This window comes from Ostrea edulis, chromosome 7, assembly GCF_947568905.1.
Source record: "Ostrea edulis chromosome 7, xbOstEdul1.1, whole genome shotgun sequence".
Taxonomy (NCBI): Eukaryota; Metazoa; Mollusca; class Bivalvia; order Ostreida; family Ostreidae; genus Ostrea; species Ostrea edulis.
Genome location: NC_079170.1, coordinates 21,685,717 through 21,710,366, shown reverse-complemented (window position 1 = coordinate 21,710,366; position 24,650 = coordinate 21,685,717). Strand labels below are relative to the sequence as shown.

The following is a 24,650-nucleotide window of genomic DNA, read 5'->3' as shown; positions in this document are numbered from 1 at the left end:
CTTTCTACACTTTTAGACGGTTTCGCCCAGTTTTAAATGCACCCAGACATAGTTGTGTTAAAAGAGAGAAATGAGAGAAAACAGTTTCACTCAGTCTTAAATTCGTTCAGTGATAACGAGGGCGAGAGGGACAAAAATAAAATAGGTGAATATTTTCTTGGGTACCGTATACGTTTCTTACACATTTCGCGTTAGCTCTGTGTTTTATTGTATGAATCAATTACCCGTGGAAGATGAAACTTTTACAGCAACGTTACAGTGCTTTTTCCCCTATTTATAATTGTACTTTGGCAGATCGTAGCTATTGACAATAAATTTTGTATGTTCGCAGTAGCTCTAAGTAAGAAATATCTAGATTTGATTTGTTTTGGTAATTGACAGACTCTATAGGTAACTGCTGTTTTCATGGGCTTGTCTGTTTTCTTCCTTGGCCAGCATCACTCGCTTCTTTCCGCAGCAAATGCATAAAACCTATAGCTAGCAGTCCTAACTCCGAGTTGAAACCATTTATCAGATAGCCCTAATCTAGAAGTGGAATTAAATTGTTTTGCCAATTCATTGTAAATATGATAGAGTATCTTAAAGCCATATCATGAATAGGCAGTAATTTGAATGTTTGTGTAATTCCAATCTCATTTTTACTTGAATTTACTTTCCAATTTCACACATTATTTCCAAACTACTTTCGAGGCTGTTCCCAGATGCAATCCAGTGAATGTTTGTGTGCCTGCAGGCTTACTTAATATATCCTGCTGGAATAATCAATTCACATATTCACTGCAGAACCCTAATGCTATTGTTCTATGGTGCTGTTCCTGAAAAAGAAGTTGTGCGTTAATGGTGTGTCAATCAATGTTTATATGTGGAGCGATCTCGGAGAATATCTTTTCCTAAAGCTTTTTGGGTTAAAGCAATGAATCTGACCAAGTACTGATGCATCATGGTCTCAGGGGATCTCTTGTAATTATTTTCTGCTTTATTTAGCGAGTAAAGATAACTTTTTTCTTGCTGCTTTACTAATGCAAACAATGTGATATTTATACTGTACAATGTGCTTGTGGGAAGAATTGATTGCTACAGGCCTTTGTCGCTGCCATGTTATGGAGTGCATTGTTCAGGTCTCTGATAACCTGGAATTAACACGATAGTGGAATATATGAAACATATATACATTGTATTACATGTACTTCCAATGTCAGCTAGCTACATAGCACACTGCCAATGTCAGTTAGCTACATACCACACTGCCAGTGTTAGTCACATAGCACACTGCCAATGTCAGCCACATAGCACACTGTCAATGTCAGTTAGCTACATACCACACTGCCAATGTTAGTCACATAGCACACTGCCAATGTCAGCCACATAGCACACTGCCAATGTCAGTTAGCTACATACCACACTGCCAATGTTTAAAGCACACTGCCAATGTCAGTTAGTTACATCATGATTGCCAATATCATTTTGCTACATTGCAAACTGCCTATGTTAGGTGCTACATAGCACACTGCCCTGCCTATGTCAGTATTATAGCTACATAGCACACTGCCAATGTCAGTTAGCTACAATTAGCACACTGCCAATGTCAGTTAGCTACATAATAGGGCTGCACTGATATACTAATCTCATGATGCGATATGTATCACAATATTCAGTTCACAATACGACACATACCACAATACATACTATCAATGTAAAAGCTATACTCATCGATGAAATCAAAAACAAATTGGTGACTTTTGTGATCATTTATTCGTTTAATCTTGACTCATGTTTATACTCAATGTGCATGTTTCTCTTTAAAAATATGAATATGTCCACTTGGTCTGAATTAAGGACAGATGCCCTGACAATATTCCCTGCACTAGAAATGAGACATGTTCACTAGGAGCGGAAGTGGCCTGGATACAAAGCATTGATCTCACTAATTTAGGCTCTACAGATACCATCCATTTGAATCCAGAATTTTCCACAGTGACACAAATGTTTTCCAATAGCTTGTTTGTTGTTCATTTCGTATTCAGGGGAAGCTTTAATGGAGTCTTGTAAGCACATCTGTGAGTGGGGCAGTGGCTTATTTCCAGTCACAGAAATCTCGTTTCATATGCATCACTGTGTTAGACATAGTGGCCATTTTGTAAGAAACATCCATAACATGCTCACGGTCTTTATTGCTATCTTAGAATCTTACTAAAATTTGTTGGATTTAGGAGACAAGTTGGCCTATGATTGATTGATTGAATATTGTTTAACATCCCTCTCGAGAATATTTCATTCATATGGAGACATCACAATTGTCAGTGAAGTGCTACAAAATTTAAGCCTGTGCTCAGCGCTTACGGCCTTTGAGCAGGGAGGGATCTTTATCATGCCACACTTGCTGTGACACGGGACCTCAGTTTTTGCGGTCTCATTAAAAGGACCGCCCCATTTAATGGCTTCTTTTGACAAACAAGGGGTACTGAGGATCTATTCTAATCCGGATCCCCATGGGAATAGAATTGGCCTATGTTGTTTAGTCTTGTTTTGTCTGAAAACCAATTATAAAATCAGGAATATAAACGTATGATTGAGATAATTACAGACTTATTGAGCTAGCTGAACCGTGATTTGGTAACGTGATTCTGAACTGCTGGAACATTTACAGTGCTATACTGTTTTGTAGTTTATCATTGCTCTCTTACTGCATCATACACTGATAATGTCAATTAGCTATATAACATACTGCCAGTTGAGAAATAAATTTCATTTTTGAAAAAAACTTAAGGGTATGAACTGCGACACTTCACGACAGAATGCTTCATGAAGCACGTTAGTGCGTCAGTAAAAAGCATGCTGGCATGAAGCGTTGCAGTCCTCAGTGAAATTTATTTCTTTTATTTACATTCTACTTTCATTTTTGTCAAATGTCAAGATCCTAGGGGCTGAAATGAAATGAAATACTATGTTCATTAAGATTCATACATGCATTGTTTACAACTGCAGCACATTCATGAGGAAATGGCTATCATTACAATTTGTAAAGGTATCATAGGGAAATATATTGGAAATGTAGATATTATCAAATGGATACATAACACACTGCCAATGTCAGTTAGCTACAATATAGCACACTGTCAAATTGTCAGTTACATAGCACACTGTCAATGTCAGTTAGCCACATAGCACACACTGCTTAATTTGGTGTGGTGTTAAATCAGAAATTAGATGACAGCTTTTAGACTTCATGCTTTTGTATGTGGGTGGTGAGACCGGCTCAGAACAGTCTAAATATTGAAGATACCACAATGTGTCCCTCTACTTGTATAAGCCAATTTACCAGTGTTTGTATTTGCCAAAGGCAGAGTTTTTAAAATCAGAATCTATTTCACTGGACATTTTAATGATTTCACCAAACTATACAGTAAGATATACTGTCAATTTCTACCAATCTGCATGGTATTTTGGCAGACATATCCTTGAAAACGTCTGCCATTGGCCAAGTCATAAGTTCATTCTAAAATCCCAGAGACAGCGGGCAGATCTGCTGAAGAGCATCTTCTGTAACGCCCTCATCATCACCTTCCTTTCAGTAAAATCCAGTCCGCCTCATTTTCCATGACAAGTCATTAGATGCATCATTATATGAAAAATTATCCCAACAACACTTTTATGTAATTGATCAGTATTTGTTCATCTTTTATCTGATTGGAGTCTTTGACCTACGTTTTCTTTTTGGTGCAGAAAAACAACGGAGTTATCTGGCCATTATGATTGTGAGTGACGTTTATAGGGCAGCCATTGACAGTCCTGTTACAATGGTCTTCTGCTTATTAAACTGATACTTCACAGGCTCATGCTTATGACATTGCCTTTATATGTCAGAAATCATTTTGATTAAATATTTGATTAAGCTATCATACAGAATTTAAACATTGTAATTCATTATTTAAATCTAGAAATATATGACTCCCCTCCACACTTGGTCGACAGTATACATTCTATCTACGGTAAAGGCCGATATGTTGCGATTCATTAAATGATTTAAAAAAAGGTCTCCAAAGAGCAGGAAATATACATTAATGATTATTGATTTAGGCTTGTCAATTGTATCAGATGATCCACAAGTAGGCTGATACGAGATTATTTTTGTACATAAAACATTTAGGAGGTACATAGCCATCATGATTTCAAACACAGACAACGCATTTCTCAATACAATATATTTTTTTGAGACTATATACCTTAGTCCTACATATCTCACTGAACAGCAAAATCGATGTTTTAAAACAGTTAACTGTAAACAAGCAAATAGGTTATGTTTAGTTTTCTTAATGGTCCATGTACTTTAAATGAAGAGAACGTTTAAAATTAGCTGTGCAGGGTATAGTGTGTTTAAAGAATTGCACTGTTTTCAGGGAGTCAATTTTGAAATGTTTGCCATCGTATATTGATGGGTATACAGATGAATCGTGGTGTTAGGGTGGGCAATATTTATCCAGATAATTTTATGTATTTAAAAGTTGTTAACAGGCTCAGGTATTTTTAAATCAGGTAACATTTATTTGTAAATTTTGTCATATGGAGAAAATTTGGCATTTGTGATATTAAAAACAATGTACATGAATTATATATATATATATATATATATAATTCAATAAAAAAAAAAGCAGGAAAATATACAGTTCCAAAATATATTTTTGGAACTGTATATTTTCCTGCTTTTTTTTATTGAATTATTTTGACTGTGTGATATCAACTCTTTCTATTTGGATTATATATATATATATATATATATATATATATATATATTAATTGAATAATGATTTTTCTTTGAATGGCAAATATGAACTTAATGCTTGGAACTTAGCAATATAGATCTGCTATAGATAAACAATGTTAAAAGGATTTTTCATGATTGTGTGGTCTTGTATATATTTGACAAAGTCAAGATTTTAGAAGTGTTTTATGGTTTAAAAATAAAATTCATCATAGACTGGAAAATCAAAATATTCAGAAGTAGGGAGGTGATTGTAGCATTATGACAGAATTTATAATGCACAAGTTTTTTTCCTCAGAAAAGGGTTTACGGTAGTTGCCTGTAGTTGCGGGTTTTGGAGCTCTATCTTGAATTTACCTATTAAAAAGGTAGATGGATGAACATACCCCTAGGTTTGAAAGAATATATAATTGCATGACATTAGGAAAATTTGTCTAGCAGGTTGCTACTTAAAAGTTTTTTTCATATGTACTACTAGAAATTAAAATTCATTACACTGTGATTGAGGAGAGAGTCGATAGGTTCTCTGGGTTAACTTCTAGTGCTGTCAGAATGAAATTGTCATTGTTATTGCCGGTAGAATTATAAACATTTAAACTTTTATTCAAAAGTGCAATTTAGAAAACCCCTTTCACGCGTTTAATCGTTGCGATTTGTAAACAGTGTCGGGGTTCTCTGGGCTACCACGAGGTCTTCATGGAATTAAATGCAACAAACCATTAACGAGACTAGAATCTCTGTTTACATTAACTACCACCAATCAACCTTGGAAAAAATATCACATTGTTGCCAATCTCCTTAATCTGACTAATCCGATGTATTGCATTATTATTCCCCTGATGTCTTGATCTGAGGGTCTTACCTTCCAAGGCCTTCTTTATAAGGCATTATTGGGTGTTTATTGAACAGTGGGCAGCTGCAGGTTTAGGGGGAATGCATCCTGGAGTTTAAGAAGTGCAGTGTAGGCAGATTATCTCCCGTGCACACTGCTGACATAGTAATCACATGATATTGGCAAATTGAGCCAAATCATAAATGACATCAGAATTTGGATTTTACTTATCCGTAGCCGATCCTTAGATTATTGAAATCTGAACGGATATTTTAGCTATGATGGAACTCAGGCTTTTAGATACTGAACTGTTGAATATTTTTATGCTGAATGCCTTTGGGCCTTCACCTTTTATGTAGCTTTTTCACTTGTACGTCTGGCCCGCTGTCTGTAATTCGTAGAGAGTTATTTATGTAGTATTGAAGTATGACCATTATTGACTTTGAAATAGTAAGAATTGGCATACATGTATTTAAATTTTGGAGCAAACAAACAATTTCCAAAAAAAAAAAAAAAAAAATTTTTTGGGGTAAACTGGTTCCCTGCTACTCATTTCTGAAGTAAAATCACAGTAGTACTGTTTCATTTGATATTCTTATATTTCGGTCCATTGGGCATGTTTTGTGAAAATTTGAATTTACAAAAGTACAAAATGAAATGACATAATTTTGATAGGATTGTAATTCAGTGTAGTAATGATCTAGAGCACAGTAAACTTTTGACTTAATATTCACTGGTAAAGAACTCAGATTATAAAGTATTAATTATAATATACCAAAGATTGGCAAGTGCACATAGGAGAGAAAGGTACAAAATAAGCTAAACGAGTTAAGCACTGCATGATCTTAAATATGGCATTTCTGTGCAATTATTATAAGACTTTATATTTTAGACATTAATATTTGTAGTTATACGAATAATTATTTTATTCTTGATGGGATGAGAGAACAATCATCTAGGTATAGCGTGTCTGTTTTGTTCAATCCTATTCATTGTATTGTATGCAGTATTTATATGATGAATAAAGTATTTCTTAAATCTATATATATTGTCCAATGTGTATACTGGAGTTATTATTTCAATGACAGTTTTAGTTTGAACATTAATTGATTTTTGAATTACTTAGCAACAGCAAAGCATTATTTTAAATCAATGCTGCAGAGAGATAGAAGGAAACTCTGGTATTGAAATCAATAATTTAAAGATAATTAATTTTAAGAATGTAGTTCTGTCCCCACTGCACTTTCATTGGTATTGGGAGTAGCTAGCTTTCCTTTGTTTGCAATATTCTGTCTAACTTGCTTTTAAAATATACATTGTGTACAAATTTATATTAAACTTCGATATCAAATTTGATTTCTGAGAGCTGCCATCAGATTGAGCTAAGAATGCAGAAATTTTTGGATTTGACATGAAATTTGTAGCATGTATTTTCCAGTCTGCTACAAGTAACTTCTATTCGTGTTTTACACAGACATATATTATTTGGATCAGCTGAGGCTGATATACATAGTTTTTAGGTCACCCTATGTAATGAAACTCATGACCCTGGGTAAGGGGTTTAAGGGTATACTGTTGTAAATAGAAGGGATGGGTAATATGGATCGTACAAAAAATGATTGCATCTTTGACAACCTTCTTAACATTTAGCCAACATGATGTGCAATATTTTTGGGGGCGTAGAATTATATTCACAGCATTCAAAGTTTTTGTAGTACAAATTATATATAAGTTTGCCTGTTTTTGTGTCCGTTGTACTTGCCAGGGTCAAGGTCGAATTAGATATTCTACCTCTTGGCCACTTATTTATAATGGAGGTACATTAAATGCTAAACCTTGTGCTTGACATAAAAGATATTTATAACTGAGACAGCGTGAATAAATTTCATTTTGCTAAGGTCAAGGTCACTAATAAAGAAAAGTAGAATCAAGTTACCCTGCTTAGCCAAAGTTGTGAATAATTAGTAATGAAGAGGCATTTGAAATATTTTACACAATTAATGCTTTTTTATCACTCGATCAGCAAGGAGTCAGGACCCTGAATCAAGGAATTTTTTTTTGTAAATTAAGTCTTTGCAGGCCATAATTTTGTAATGGAACAATATTAGAAGTAATGATTGTCACCATTAATCCACACTCACTCTCTCTCAATGAGAGAAAAGCATAGAAATGCTTCAATTCCAAAACACCCCATCCACCACCAGCACCCAAAAATCCTCCATCTACCACCATCACCCCCCTCCACCATCATCACCCCCCCCCTCACCTCTCCACCACCATCACCCCCACCCAAATGAATGAATGAATAATATTCTACTTTGATTTTGCTTTGTGTGAAATACTCAGTAGCTGTAGAAATGGAGCTCAGGGGGACATCAACTCCAAAAAAACCCATCCACCACCATCACCCCCACCCAAATGAATGAGTAATATTCTAATTTAATTTTCCTTTTTGTGAGAATCAGCTACTCGGTATTTCTGCAGTTCGGGGGGGGGGGGGGGGTTAAGGGTAAACCAGAGAGTTACAGATTGATTTGTTATAAAAGCCTTCAATGTGTGTTACATTTTTTCTGTGCATGATTTGATATCATGGACTCGATCCTAACGTATTGGTGTTGAGATCTGCCTTCAAACAAGCATTAAAGGTTCGTGTGAACTGACAAAAAGTTTCTAGTTTACATAGCTATGTTAGGTTGCCAGTCAATTTGGACTTAATTTTTGAATATTGTATTTTATGGTCTTCATGTAATCTTCTACACAAATGATAATATCAAAGACAAAAATATATGTATAGCTCCTGAGCTGTGCTCCTCTGGATGGAAATAAGTTCTTTTGTGTTGAAAATTAAGAACCTTATATTTAATACTGTATTTAAACCTCTTTAACCAATTATCTTTTTTCATCAAATTGAAATTATTTCATTCAAAGTATTTAACTGGAAAAAAATAGTTGTGGGGAAATAGTTAACACTGACTTATTTGTAGATAGTGAGTGCATCAGATAGTGGTAATTTAAGACATGGAAATTAACAGATTCAAAATGCAACCTAAAATAACCACATAAACAGATTAACTTTTGGTGAAGCCATGTAAAAATAATGGAGATATATCATGAACACTTGAATCATGCCAGTGCAGAAGTTGAACAACAGGTGGATCTGTAGCTTTCTGGTTAGTCCCAATTTTTAGCTCACCTGAGCCAAGTCTGGGGACTCCTAAATAATCTAATTCTGATTGCCCACTTTGTGACTAAAAAATTCCGATTGTAATTTTTCTCATTTTGTCTTATTTAGACAAAGTAAGATGCTGTCATTCATAAATCTGACTATGTGCAACTAGGCTATAATATATATGTACTAATTATGACCTTCACTTTCTGTGTCCAGTATGGTGCAAATTTATACTGTGTTTTTCATTAGGAGTATTTAATTATCTTTTGTTTTGTGGATTTTTTTTCACTGCAAATACATTTTTAAGACAAATGGTTAAAACATTTTTGTTACGCAAATCATTGTCTTTTTAGGCTTTTATATAGAAGAAAGTCCCTTAGCGGGCCTCGATCAGTTCTTTTTCTCACAAAATGGGCAGTTTTTGGCTTATATCCTTTGCATAAAGAACTTTTAAGATGTGTATTCTATAATATTTCTGAACTATTAAATTTCTTTTAAGTGCAGTTTCAGATACAGAACCATGAAAATGAATGTGTTCGAAGTGTCCAGAATGGAAAATAATTTTTGTACACAAAGCGTAAATTGATGGTATTCAGAGGATTTAATATATTACACAATAAATTGATTTACTTTTTTTTTTCATTATGTAATATATGAAATAAAAATACATACTTGTTAATTTGGATGTGGGTTAATTATTTTCAATATGGGCACCTAAATTTTAAACTTGTTGGCATTTGGCCCCCCAAATTTCAGCAAATTGTCATTCCTGATGAGTTTTTGAAATCCGATTCTTGCATGCTGGACTTTCTGATAGATTACCAGTCGGAGCAATGATACTGCATGCTGGACTTTTGGATAGATTACCAGTCGGAGCAATGATGTTGGTACTCTCACTTCCTACTGCATTGAAGGAATTTTTGGTAGACAGGAACTTTGGACTGAGAGTTTTCAATTAAACTCTGGATTATCATGATGGAATTAATGTAGCTCCCACAGACAGACATTTAATCTTCACCCCTTATAACTCACAAAGACAGTTGTCTCTTGACCCCTTACAACTCACAAAGACAGTTGTCTCTTAATTGACCCCTTACAACTCACAAAAGCAATTTTCTTCTGAATCAATGAAATTCAAGGTTTATCGTAGACTAATCCTTTGAATGAGAAAAAGGAAATGGCAAATTTTACTCATTTTAAAATAGAACATGACCATCAGCCACAAAGCGTCACTGCACGGTCTGTTGTTTTAGTTTGTGTTCATTGTAAGTTACTCATGCTGGTAATGGTCCTAAAGGGTATAGCTGTTTTAATTGATTTTAAAGCTTCCTGCATCTTTTCTTCTCTAATACCAGTACATGTACTTGGTTTTGCAAATTGCCTCAAGACTTGTGTCTACAATTGATTCATGGACTAAGCAAGGCAATATAAGAGTAATTGTTGACTTGTACAGATTGTAATACTTGGGATTTGATGCCCTATAATTACAAAGATTGAAAGCATATCATTATGCAAGATATCATCACGTTTTCTTTGATACTTTCAAGAAATTATTCAAAATATAGTCCCCATGGATTAGACATGATGGGTTAATAACGAAAAGCATGAAAACATTATACTGCATATTCCCTATCTTACAAGAGTAATTTTAATAGCTCAAAATGACTCATTGACGTCAAACCACAAGAACGCGAGGTCACGAGTGGACTGTTGAATCGTGAGTTTTTACATGTACACATGCATTTCAGTAACATGAAAGTAATAGTGAGTAATTTTGTTTCGCGGGTGGTACTTAATTTTCACTAGATTACACGATGATAAATTCCTCATGTGTATTTAGGATTGACAGTATTCAGATTTTCGTATAGCTTCAACACTTTATTGTCACCGGTTAGATTTCTACTTATAAATTAGAAAACAAGACTGTGTATGTTCTCTCCCGATATATCAGATTGGGACCAGTCGAGCCTGATGTCTTATGGGCTTGCAGCCATTGCCATTAACCATTTAGCTGACCAGAGTGAGGCTCGACCTTACAAATAGCCTTAAAGAAAAAACCCTATGTCCACATAAAAATACACGATCTAGAATTCATTTCTCTTTTTTTATCAAGTTTTTGATGTATTGCACATTCAGAACAGTGATCAAATTCTGGTATTACACCTTGTTAATGTTGCCAGAGTAAAGATGAAACGAAATGTTTTCTACACAGCTAGTTCTTTCATTGCCTCATTCACAAAACAATTTCTTAAAAAAGGAAATTCGCACAGAATGAAATGCAAATGCTTCTTACCCAAAATGAAATGTTTCTTACCCAAAATGAAATTGTTTCTCACACAAAATGATCCATTTCTTACACAAAACAAAGTGCTTTTGAAATGATACAAAAATAACAATTGGAACTTAATTTATGCTTTTTAGGTGTAGTACATTTTAGGATCTGTTGTATAGATCAGAATATTTTGATAAAAAAATAAGGTGTATTTATATTTTGTGTATTAATAACGAATGAAGCTCGCATGTGAAAATATGTGACAATTAAATGACATCTCAGCTCACTCCAATGATTACACATGTGAGTCGCATGATTTTCTCTTTTGAAATCGGCTGAAAAATTATGGTGCTCTGAAAAAATGTCGCCATTACTGCAGTACTTCATCGAAAAAACCTGCATAGATAGAATAAATTGTTTGAAAAGTACCACCAACATTTTTGATAACCATCATGCAGACAAGTTTTTTCTCATGCCTTCGTTCATTTTGTTGTTGATACTTGTTTTGTTTGAAAGAAAAAACATTGAAGCTAAACATGATGCCACAATGCACTAGCTGTTTAAGTTGACTGTATCATATGAATACTAGGTACTTATACAATTATGGACTGTTTAGCAGGGAGACATCACAAATTATCAGGTCTAAGTAGGGTTATCACCCGAGGGCACATAGGCACCCGAGGTAACCCTACTTAGACCTGATAATTTGTGTTATGTCTCCCTGCTAAGCAGTCCGTAATAATTTTATTATCCTGAAGAATCTGAACTTTAAAAAAAAAATCACATATTTATTGACTTATAGATATCTACCATATTATATACATGTACTTATTTTATTTAAAACGTCAACAAATTCGTAACTTTCTCTGGAGAAAATTCTGTTAGATTTTCAGTATAGTTTTCAAGGGATGAAGTCAATGTTACCCTCAACTACATGCACTATTTTGTTTTACACTCAATGTCATGCATTTATTAGATATATATAATGTTAATGAAATCAAAACACTGATGTTTGAGAAAGTTAAAGGAGAGAAAACTTTCTATTGTGACTTCACAGAAGAATATGATGCAAAAACATAATATCAAATGTAAACATTTCATAACGTACATATTTCAAAACAAAAACACAAACACCAAATGAAATGCAAAACTGCATTAGAATAGGAATATTTTTCTTCTCAGTTATAATGTTGACACTGAAGTTAATGATCCTATTTTTGTCTCGCTTGTGTCATTAGAATTCATCTTCTAAAGGGAGACAAAACAGTTGTCGCCCATGCCGCAAATGAAGGAGACATCACAAATTGTCTCCCTTCACGTTACCAGCCTTCGACCAATCAAATTGACTGTATTATTCTGAAGGATAATAAGATCAAATGTCTATAAAGTAATGTTGCAATCTAGCTAAATGTTAAGGGTCCTTGCTGGTCTCAATGGTCACACCATAAAACATATTACCTGTACTTGATTTGTGTACGTGCACTTTAAAATTTGACAGTTATTTCATCATTGTTACAAACATATACACGTGATCGAATGTTTGAGAGAGAAAAAAGAACTACTGCTGGGAATATAGTGAATGAATAATAGTGAATGAATATTCCTGAGTGTGTGACAATGTATGTTTACTTTATATCCTAGTAATAAAAACATGGACACTGGATAAAAAGCTCTACCTTTGAGCTTTGTCTTCCAATGAAAACATGCAGATGGAATGACCTTGCCATTGAATAACAGGTCAATGAGCAAAAGTTGACATACCTCTTTCAAGTTTAACCAAATAAAGAGTTCACGAAAGTCGTGAATTAGAGTTGGTAAATACATGTACTTGACAAAAATGGATTATGGAGGTGCAATTGCCATCCTGAAGAGAAGTACAAAGTTCCCAGTGTTTTTCTTGGTGTCCATGTCTGTCTGCAAATATATATATATATATATATATATATATATATATATATATGTGCTCTGCAATTGTCATTTGATATATTTATAGGTTAATGTGATAATTACCAGTAGTATTGCAGAGAACTGTGGTTTAATCAATGTTTGTGAGCAGTTTTTTACAGTTCATCATTGATCACTTTATTTTCTGGTCCGACAGAGACTCGAAATAAATGAAAATTTGTAATCGGTGAAAAATTATGAAACCACAGTAAACAGCTATAGGTAATGATGCCACTATTTCTCCACATTTCATCCACATTCTTCAATACAGTGTATTGGACATGATTGGATAACTGGAAAAGACAGATTGTGAAGCGGACCGATCAACTCTTTAATTGCCTATCAAAGACAGACATGTTTTGAGAAAGAATAGTATGCGATAACGGGCTCAGACATAATAGTTTTGAATGTCAGTAATTCTATTTTTATTATATATTGACAAATTACCATCAAGTGGCAGTTTTGTAATTCAATTTCATTAAAGGTAACGTATACTGCTATTATAATGGGCTATTAAAATTGACAAGAAAAGAGGTTAGAATCAATGTCTTTTGAAACCCAAATTTAAGTGTTTCACAGTGTCTAGAAAGAGCAAATGATGCAGGCACAATGCTAATAGCTTAAAACACAACACATGTATTATATATACAAGTTAAATGCTAAAAAACTTCTTTTATCATATATATGCATAGAACACAACCAAGGGATTCTATCGTCATGGTGACTTTCAGGTTACAACATTCAGCTTTTATAAAGAGTGTGTCCAAAAGATTACCTGCTGAGTGAAATAAGTGGGTGTATAATTTAAATTATTTCTAAATTATCGGCAAAGGATTTCTATGAGGGCATAAAATAGAATGAACATTCACTTCTTAAGTCCATTTAAATGTATTGGATTGTAGTAACAGTGGAGCAGATCCAAGTGGTATATTGATTAGGCTAGGGAAGTAGAATTATGAATTTTGTCGCTGATTCTTGAAGATTCCATAATTTTGAATTATGAAGCAATATGCTATATAGTTTGACGTCAGTTTAGTCTTTTTATTGAGCTGATTTCAGATTGCATTGCGCTGATGGATGTCGACCATGCAGGGGTTTTATTTGAGGTTTGCTTTGGGTTTTTTTGTCTGGCAATGCACTTCATATTGAAGATCACTGTAGGCAGACCTCAGTCTTTCCTGTAGTCTCCTCCAAATTATCATGGCTACATGTGCATGATCTCTGGTGATAAATTGTCTTCCAAACTGAGATCATGTCCTGCACTCATGAAGATAAAACAGTTTCCCCAAATTTATTGTCAATGAAATATGTCCTCATGACGGTCGTGTCAAAGTATTTTGGTACCATGCTTATCACAGTTTGAGGCAAAGAATTAATGGCTCTTGAATTTTATTTTGATTTCTGAAAGTTTATATAAAGGTCAAATATGCACCTTTGCATTTAGTGAAATTATACTAATTTTACCATCTACTACAGACTAGAACCTGACGGGCACCAACTTTACCCAAAGCCTCAAAATGTGTTTATATTAGAGACTATGCGTTTGGGAGAATGGCCATGAGTTTGATGCCTTTGACTGGAACCAACATTGACAAGTAAATGTGGATTGCAAGTCCATAAATTGTCAGGTAGCCTAGATGGTAGGGTTTCCCTTTCCTGAGAGAGAGGTCATCAATGAGGTCCTTGGATCAGATCCAGGGGGCTAAGCCTGGTCAGATCTAAAACCTTAACATATAAAAAGTCTTTTTAGTGTGCTGACCTAATGTAGAATACACTTGCTGTGTTTCAGAGTCCTAACGACAGCTGGTGTTGTTTTGATTCAACCAAGGGATACGAAATAATTGAAATTAGAATCTAATTCATCAACATTTTATTGCGATATATCACAAATGTGTCAATTATTCATATTAAAAGCTTATGGTGGTTTATATGCAGTGGATGCAGCAGCAAGATATCTACACAACATGACTGACATATTGTTATGTGACTCAAATCTGCTGTCCTCTCTCTCTCTCTCTCTCTCTCCAAATTTTGGCTCACCTGGTCAAATACCAGTGCCAGCCTTTGCCATATCTGTCTCTTGACGACGACTGTAAACAATTTCACCTTTAAATGTTCTCCATAAGTTCCAGTATGGCTGTCAAGGCTATATGCCTATCTTTCGGGGGGAAATGTGTAAGACCACAAGTTGAAACCTATACCAGATTGGAGTGTATATCATTAGTCCAGAACTATAGTGCATGAAAATGGCAAAGACATTTTCAGTGAAGGTGTGCAATTCAGATGAGAAATTCTGGTTCTTAAGACTCTGTTTTTACACATTCTCCCCCTAAAGACGAAAGATGGGCATATAGTCATGCAGTTTCTTTAAATTGTGTCCATTTCTACCAATGCTGTGTGTCGTCTGCTGAGACAGATTATCCATGAAGATGCAATCGGAAATCTCCAAGGATGTCATTTAGTACATCTACCATAATTATTTATAGGACATCTAGATAGTATTTGAAGTATTTTTTTTTACCAGTAATGCTAAACAACAAATTCTCTGGTAGACATTTAAACTGCATATTAGAGACACTTTCACCTTCATATATATTTATAGCCAAGGCAAACGCGCAGCTCTTAAACTGACAGAGGTTAAGTGATATTCAAGCTAGCTAGACGTTCATTTAAAAATATTTCTGACTTAGTGCTACATGACCTATAATATTGTTCATATATATTGACAAAATTCACATAAATTTTCATATTGAATTTAAATGGATGGTTTACTTAGAAAGGATCGTGTAAAAACAGGAACATTGCCCATGTTAAAATTTATGAATTGATTGATAATTCCGAAAAGACACTCGAAATTGACTGTTTATTTTTAATTTTGTACAAAAATTGTGAAATTGTATGATTGTTTTCTTGTACTTTAGTGATTATAAGTATGGCACAAAAGAATTTTTTGTCATATTGGTGCTATATTTCATAGTTATTTTAATCTTAAAGTCCAGTCCAGAGCAGAATTAATGTAATGAAAATCCATACTGTAACTTTTTAGTGATTTAACTAAGAATAAAACTTAAACATGGAGTGAAGCATTTGATTAAGCAAAGATCAAAACGTATCTAAACTAAGTGTATATTTATGATTACACTGTGTTGAAGAAGAAAAATATTACATGCGTAATGATTTTTCTAGTATTACATATGCCTAATGTTTTTTCTCATTGTGTAACAAAAAATATGCATACATTGCCTTCAACCTGTTTTTTCTCTCTCTATAATGAGAAAAAATGTTACATGCCTATTGTTTTCTCACTATATGAAACAAAAAATATTGCGTGCCATTAAATGTTTAAATTTTCTCACTGGATCTATCCGCTATGTTAGCTACTGCCTGTATGTTAAGTTATGGTCTGAGAACATTGTAATTCTCAAGCTATATGGTATAAGGAGAGAGTATTAATATGGACATATCCAATCTAATTAAAATTTTATCCTTCATGTTCCCATAGCAACATATTAAAATATGGGAGCATGAAGGATCTAATCTTAATTAGGTTGAGGCATAGCTGGAGTGGTACCCATGCACCTCAATTCATCTTATAGAGTAAAATTCTAGTGATTTAACTATAAGAATAAAACTTAAACATGGAGTGAAGCATTTGATTAAATGCTTTGAATTATATTCATTGAATTGAATTGAATTATAATCAATTTTTTTTTAAAATGTATATTCTATTATTGTACAAATATAATTTAAAAAATTAACAGTTCTTATTTATAGAATTTAAAAACAAAAGTATTTTGAAGTTGAGATTTGTTTTGAAGTGGACAGATTTCCTGACATTAACTGGGTGGTGAGATAACGATGTACACCAGGGGATACATCAGGAAATATGTACTGTGATGCCTGTTTTGATAGCTGTTAAAAATCTCAACAAGGTTATCATGCACTTGAACTTTCAGCTATAAAATTTAAATTGTCTTTAATCGGTTGGTGTGTCATTGAAGTATTGTGATTCTACCTTGTAGAGAGCTCCCCCAAAAGGCTCATTTCTTTGTGTGGGGTAGGAAAAAGGTTGGTCTTTGCTAGCTTAATGTGATAACACATGTTGACTTGATTTTCTACAAATCAGACCATTTCTCATCACCTCTACTAGCTCATTGTTGTGGAATTTCAGCTGAAGAGTCAATGAAGACTTGTATTGCTAAAACTAAGGGGGGTTTTCAAACTTGTTGAATAATGACTGGGTTTTTTTTTTGGTTTTTTTTAAAAAGAAGATATTTCTAGTACACTGTGTGTAATAGCAACAGATTTAAGTGAAAGAATGTTTGTAAGGGGCTACATCTTCGTAGTGAATGTAAATAGAAAATCCAAAATACCCAAAACCTGATAGAATGGTAAATGACCATTAATAAAGTAATAAATACAGGATTTTATATCCATGTACATTATATAATTTTGAAAATAAGAAAATTGAGAACTTTTCTAAAGATTAAAAGTCAGTGGATATTGATGATAGATTAAACAAAGAGAAGTGGGGGAGGGATGCTGCTTTCTGTGACTGTGTATAAGTGTAAAATGTCACGAAATCGACAGCATTGAAATGAAACACACCATATCCAACACCCCCATCACTCCACCTCACCCCACAAAATAAACTGAGCCCTTGCGATCGTGGGACAGATTAACAGTGTCTTTAGAATACTATAGGGTTTTCAAAACTTGGCTATTTTTTATTTCATGGTGTATTTTTTTAAAATGCCTTTAGATCATTTAAAGTTTTACAGTAAACATACTCTGGCAGTCTCTTGTTTTAAGATATGACCCCCAGTGTGAATTTCGACTGTAGTTGTGCATATCTATTTAAATTTGGAGCGATTCATGCCTTAATTCAAGGTGATAAATCTTTGATTACAATGAGCACTATTGCATATTGATTACCGTGGATGATATTTATTTGCTTTTCATTAAGTGGGATCCTAATGAAGAAATTCACGATAATTTTGATTACCACTAGCTATGTTATTGATTTGCGCTTCTTGAATTGATTGAAAAGTTTGCGATCTTGAAAAAAATTTTGTTCGTCATCATCTTGTAAAACTATAAAGGTTCTCAAATTGTACTTGCAGATATCAGCCAGAATGGATGGGATGTTGCCATGGATACAACGTTGACCTGTGATGTCCTAATCCCAAGAACATTTGCACTGTAGTATTTACATGCACCATCTGTATATTGTACACAAATATTAAAAGGTCCCCATGAATAATTTGGAATTACAATCATTGTTTCCTGTTATAGCCATTGACCACATTTTCATTTTGTGTATAAGTCCCATTTTGTCCCACAGTCAATGTACATATTAAGTAACCCAAAGTACTACCCATATTTATAAGTATTATTTACAAGGTATTTGATCTCACCAATCATATTTTTCTTTGATGGTATTTTACATGGCTTAACAGCTTCATATGAGAATTTTCTGCATTCATGTTTACAAACAGTTATATTGTAACATGTGATACGTCAGACTAACAAATTTTAAAACACTGTCGATTTCAAAGTTTTATATAAGTGTAAATATTTATATACATTCAGTTAGAGATAATGTGAACTTCATTCTTTTTAATTTCCATTCTGGCTATCAGTTTTTGCAATATTGTTGTTATTTATCTTTGACTGTCATGAAAATTAAGAATGTTATATTTCCAAGGCGATGCTAGGTGCTATAGAGTAGCCTAAATTAAGGCTAGCTAGAATAGTCTTGTAATTGGATTCGTTGCATTTGAATATTAATTTACTCATGCAGCACTCTTGTGCAGAAATTTGGTGCATTTTGGTTGGTTTTTCTGTTCCTTCATTTAAATGGCATGTAATAGTAATGCGAATATGTTGTCAATTGTTGATTGTTTATGTATGTCAGTATTAATTATTATAATTATCATGAAACACAGGCAGATGTAGATTTTCATCTTCGTATTAATGATATGAGATTGCATGATCACTGTTCGTTATCTTCACCTTTCATGCTTGTGAATTGACTTTTTATGCCCCCTTTCCTGCTCTTTCATAGAAGGAGGGGCATATTTGCACATCAGTGGGGTTTTCACAAGTTATGGAACAGGTAACTATGGAACACTTTATTTCGCCTCTCACCGACTTCATATTTCATAGACCTATACACATCAACATACAGATGATCCTTATGACTCAGACACACACATCAACATACAGATGATCTCTATGACTCACACACACACACATCATCATACAGATGATCCCTATGACTCAGACACACACATCAACATACAGATGATCTCTATGACTCACACACACACACATCATCATACAGATGATCCCTATGACTCAGACACACACATCAACATACAGATGATCCCTATGACTCAGACACACACATCATCATACAGATGATACCTATGACTCAGACACACACATCATCATACAGATGATCCCTATGACTCAGACACACACATCATCATACAGATGATACCTATGACTCAGACACACACACACATCAACATACAGATGATACCTATGACTCAGACACACACACATCATCATACAGATGATCTCTATGACTCAGACACACACACACATCAACATACAGATGATCCCTATGACTCAGACACACACATCATCATACAGATGATACCTATGACTCACACACACACATCAACATACAGATGATCCCTATGATTCAGACACACACATCATCATACAGATGATCTCTATGACTCAGACAGATACATCAACATGCAGATGATCTCTATGACTCAGACAGATCAAGGACAAGGTCACACTGTAACAAACCAGACTGCAGTTTATGTTAAAGGAAACATACATGTTTTACAAGCATCTCTTCTTACATGCTCCACGCACTTCTGTCATAGACATATATATATACATATATATACACACACGCAGTTGAACTTCGATATTTCAAACATCGATATCTTGAATACCATGGATATGTCAAAGTGAGTTAGAAGTCCATACTACATTTGCTTTATGTATTCTAACCTCAATATCTCAAACCCATGGATATCTGAGAATTTTTTTCTCAGCCCTATAACCCATGGATATATGAGAATTTTTTTCTCAGCCCTATAACCCATGGATATCTGAGAATTTTTTTCTCAGACCTATTGAGTTTGAGATAATGGGGTTTGACTGTACTGCACTCTCTGAAAGTCGTGTTATCATTCGGAAAAGGTAATCAGGTGCTTAGTAATATGTCAATTCATTATCACATTGTGACCATAGAAATTTACAATCTTGTTGTCTCTTTACAAGTGAATGTTCAGTGCTCTGTTTGCAGGAATAACTATTCATAGTGCCAAAGTATAATACCTCCAACAGCTAATATCTAACCCAGTTTGAATTCTTTGTAATGAGTGATGTTTAGACACTCAGTTTGCTATTTCAGATAAAGAGAGATCCTCCACCCCTGAGTACATACATGAAAGTGATCAGTAACATCAAGATATTCTCTCCACAATCGACAAAAAAGACGATTTGTCGATTGTCACTCAAAATTTGGATGGTTTGTATTTAGAAATCAGTTGGTGGAGTTATTTGCACATGTATTTAGAAATCAGTTGGTGGAGTTATTTGCACATGTATTTAGAAATCAGTTGGTGGAGTTATTTGTACATGTAGATTGCAACAACATGCCAGTTTACATTGAACATTTTTCGACAGAATCGCTGATTTCATATTTAATGCAAATTTTATAAGATGTAATTTAAATTGCCTCGCATTTGTAAAAAAAAAAAATAAAAAAAAATATGTTATATGATTTACGTTTTGTTTTTCTGTTGAATTTATTTAATGCTGCTTTTTGTTATTCTATGCCATAAAAACTAACATTAAAGGCACACCATCACAGCTAGAATTGTCCAGTGTTTTGTTTGGCCTGAATGAATGGACATGATTAATCTAAGAATCAAATATAACAGTTTGTATATAGCCCGAATTCTTTGTAAGTATTTTGCCGCTAGTTCACAAGCAGACCTTGCCGAGACGTTTGACTCGAATACAAGTAGGTATAGCCTTTTCATCTTTTTGACCAGTGAGACCAACTATAAATATTGGTATCGTATGACACGGCCATCAGAGAGCACAGCAACCCCGTGCAAACATACATCATTCAATGAAAGCCATTCTTTAACTTTATATTGTTAGAAGACATTAATTTACTGCATATGTGACTTTTGGGGTCGGTGGAAAACTTTAATCTGGTCGGGTTCGAATCCCGCTTGCGCTGGTAATTGAGAAAGTTTCCCAGTTTACTTTCGGAAGGTCGTTGCATAGTCTCTTCCCAGGTACATTGTATCTGGGTTCTCTCTTCCACCAATAAAAACTGGGCGCCACCAGATAACTGAAAAATTGTTGAGTGTGGCGGAAAACGTCAATCAATAAAACAAAGGACCTTTCGTTGCTTTGCATGAACAATGACGTGGTGGAGGAGCATGTTATACGGACAGTAAAAGTCGGTACATTGCAAAGAAATAAAACTTGTAGTATCAATAGAGCAAGATGCCGGTATAGATATCATGGATGCTTAGAGATTCACTTTTGAGTACATTTCTAAAGTTTCCGTTGCCACGTAAGCGGAGAGTTTAATTTGAACCAGAATTTTATTTTAATTGGACAGTCGTGACTGTGAAGACTTTATAATCCGCCCATTAGTAGAATCGATTACGTAATGCTTATTCTACATAAATATTTTCTTTCATTTGTTTCCAAATATCGGTACTGTTTAATATGGGAAAACTAGTAAAATTTGATTGTCGATTGCGCTTTTTATATAAACGTACGTCATGGAAATTTGCGAATTATATTGAATTTCTCTTCCTGGATGCCCGATATTATACGGAAAACGCAGTATTCTGTGGGAATTCTCTGATTCATTCCTTAATACACGTTTTCCGAACGAAATCCCTTTTCATTTTAAATTCCCAGGTTTTATTTCCTTGAAGTATGTAGAGTTGGGATTTAATATTTTCACAACAGTTTAATTTTTACAGTTTATTAAATATATCTTTATCCTTCAGTGCAAGCCGAAGCGCAGTAAAAGTAAGGTTGTCTCGTACAGTATACTCCATTTATTACTACAGTTTATATGTTGATGTAAGTAAAGAAAAACAGTTACTATTCTACTGATAAGACCTGGTGTTGTTTTACAGGGCTAATGTCGTGTGAACCTTATTAAAGGGAACTCGAGTCCGTTCAAGGAAAGGGCTCTGTCCTTTTGAAGGGGAGATAGTTAAAAAAGCACGGTGTGCACTCCGATCCTCCTCTCGGAAACCACTGGACCAGAAAATATAAAGTTAAACTTGTATTCAGGCTTCATTTGACAGCTAGTCAAAATTCACATTTGTTAGATCCATGTTTCCCAGGTCATGTAGGGACCACAAAGTTGTGTGGAAAAATTCTATGAACACCAGGAATAAGATTTATCAAATCCTCCCGTAGTGTAGATTCGCTTTTATTTGCCAGGAAACTGCCTCGACCATACGCAGAACATGATTTATCGAATCAGTTGAGGCACCACATGCAGGTGATAGGCTACTACATCTGTAGTAATGAATATTGCCTCAATTTATTTTTTGGAAATTGACGATGGAGAAGCTGAAGTCATCCTGCTTGTCATAAAACTGAGTTTTTAATTTGCCGTTATACGTCTATAGATGTTGTATATATAAAATATCTAAATATGAAGCAGATATGGAAGCCTTTTATTTCGAATTCATTGGGATACATCGAATCGACATATGAATGAAATTAGTATTTTTTATGTCGAGTTGAAGGCCACGTTGAAATATATATATTTTTTTATTTTATTGTATTATGTTGCAGCTTTTGAATAATGTCTGCCTCATAAGAATACAGAATGATCAGCTAATAAAGTAGCACAACTGGTGCTCATGGGAATTCCAACAGATAGTTGAAAGCCGCGATAACGAAAAACTACGTGCTGTGGATTTTGTCTAAGAGGAACTCCATCATCTTTTTAAATTCAAATTTCAATTTCAAAGTACTGGTGCGTGGAATCAGAGTGGTGTTTAAGAAAGTAATATTTTGGATTTATAAGTGATCACAAGATATATCTATTTCCAAGTTCCATTTTTATTGAATAAGCAGCTCTATATGATGCCAAAAAGTCTAATCTTTAATTCATCGTGAGGAATGATGGTGTAAAAGTGTTGAAAAGTTGTGTAAGGTACATTAAATACATGCTTCAAACGGCAGAAACAAAGTATCGAGGCATTAATTTGTAATGATTCATGTATTCCGTTTCTATTAATTGTCGCCTTTGTGTGTGTTGGGGGTATGGCCTCATTATGCAGAAGCTAGTGCTATTCAAGGCATCCAAGAGTGAAAAACAATACGAAAGACCCATGGGCCACATCGCTCACCTGAGACATCTTGGCTCTGATGTGCAGTTGTTTTGGTTTGTTTTTTGGTTTTGTTTTTGGTTGATTTTCTGAAATCTTTACTTCCCTGAAAATTTTTGACCCCATATTGTGGCCCCAACCTGATCCCTATTAGGGTCACGTCATAACCATGATTGATACAAGGTCAAAAACTATGATGTGAAGTGCAAGGATTTTGCCATAAGGAATCTGTATATACAAAACAAGACAGCCTTACTTTAAACAGTAAGAGATATTGTGTAGGTAATTTTTCTTCAAAGTAAGTCAAAATTTAAGGTCAATGTTAGGTCTATAAGGTAGAAAGGTCTTGCTACGAGGAATGCATACATGAAATATGAAAATTGTATCACTCAACATTCAAAAGTTATGAGCAAGGTTTAAGTTTTTAAATTTGAGTCAAACTTTAAAGTCAAACATCATGGCATCAAATTAATTTTTTTGTGATATGGAATCTATATACTATAATAAAACTGTGATCCCTTATATTGTGGCCCCACCCTACCCCAGGGGTGAATTATTTCAACCAACTTCAATCTGCAATACCTGAAGATGCTTGCATATCATTATGAGTATTCATAGCGCTAGCCCGCATACTGTTATTGAAAAGATTTTCCCATGCATGTAAAACTTTGATCCCCTATTGTGACACCACCCTACCCCCGGAGACCACAATTTGTACAAACTTTAATCTGATGCTTAAACATATTAATATGAGTAATCATGACCCTAACAATAATTGTTCTTGAGAAGATATTTAAGATTTTTTTTCTTTATCTCCCCTTGTAACAATTTGATTTGCTATTTTGACTCCACCCTATCCCCAGGGGTGATTATTTGTACAAGCTTGAATCTACACTACCGTCAGATAGCTCTCATGTAAATTTCAACTTTTTTGGTCTTTTCTCGATTATCTCCCCTTTGGAGGAAGAATGGGGGTTTTCATGTGAACAAATTAAATTCCATTTACCCAAGACTGATGTGTGCCAAGTTTGATTGAAATTGACCCAGTGGTTCTTGAGGAGAAGATTTTTAAAAGATGCCATTAAAGTTTGACCAATTGTTAATGGATCTCCATTTCAAAAGGGTGTAACGCTTTATTTGTATAAACTTAAATCCTTTTTACTCGAGCATGCTTAGTCAATAATGGGTGAAGTTTACAGACGGGCGTCGAGAAAAAAGTAACTCAACCTTTCAGCTTAGGTGAACTAATAATTTTAAAA

The 24,650-nt window shown here is 34.3% G+C and overlaps 1 protein-coding gene across 1 annotated transcript in view; it reads left to right on the top strand.

The window, feature by feature from the left end:
• Nucleotides 1–20,882, top strand: part of LOC125654074 (F-box/LRR-repeat protein 5-like) — a 48,598-nt gene extending 27,716 nt beyond the window's left edge. The window contains exon 10 of the mRNA XM_048883823.2: nt 18,100–20,882. The gene's annotated coding sequence lies outside the window, so the exon portion shown is untranslated. The remainder of the gene's footprint in view (nt 1–18,099) is intronic.
• Nucleotides 20,883–24,650: the final 3,768 nt, after the last annotated feature.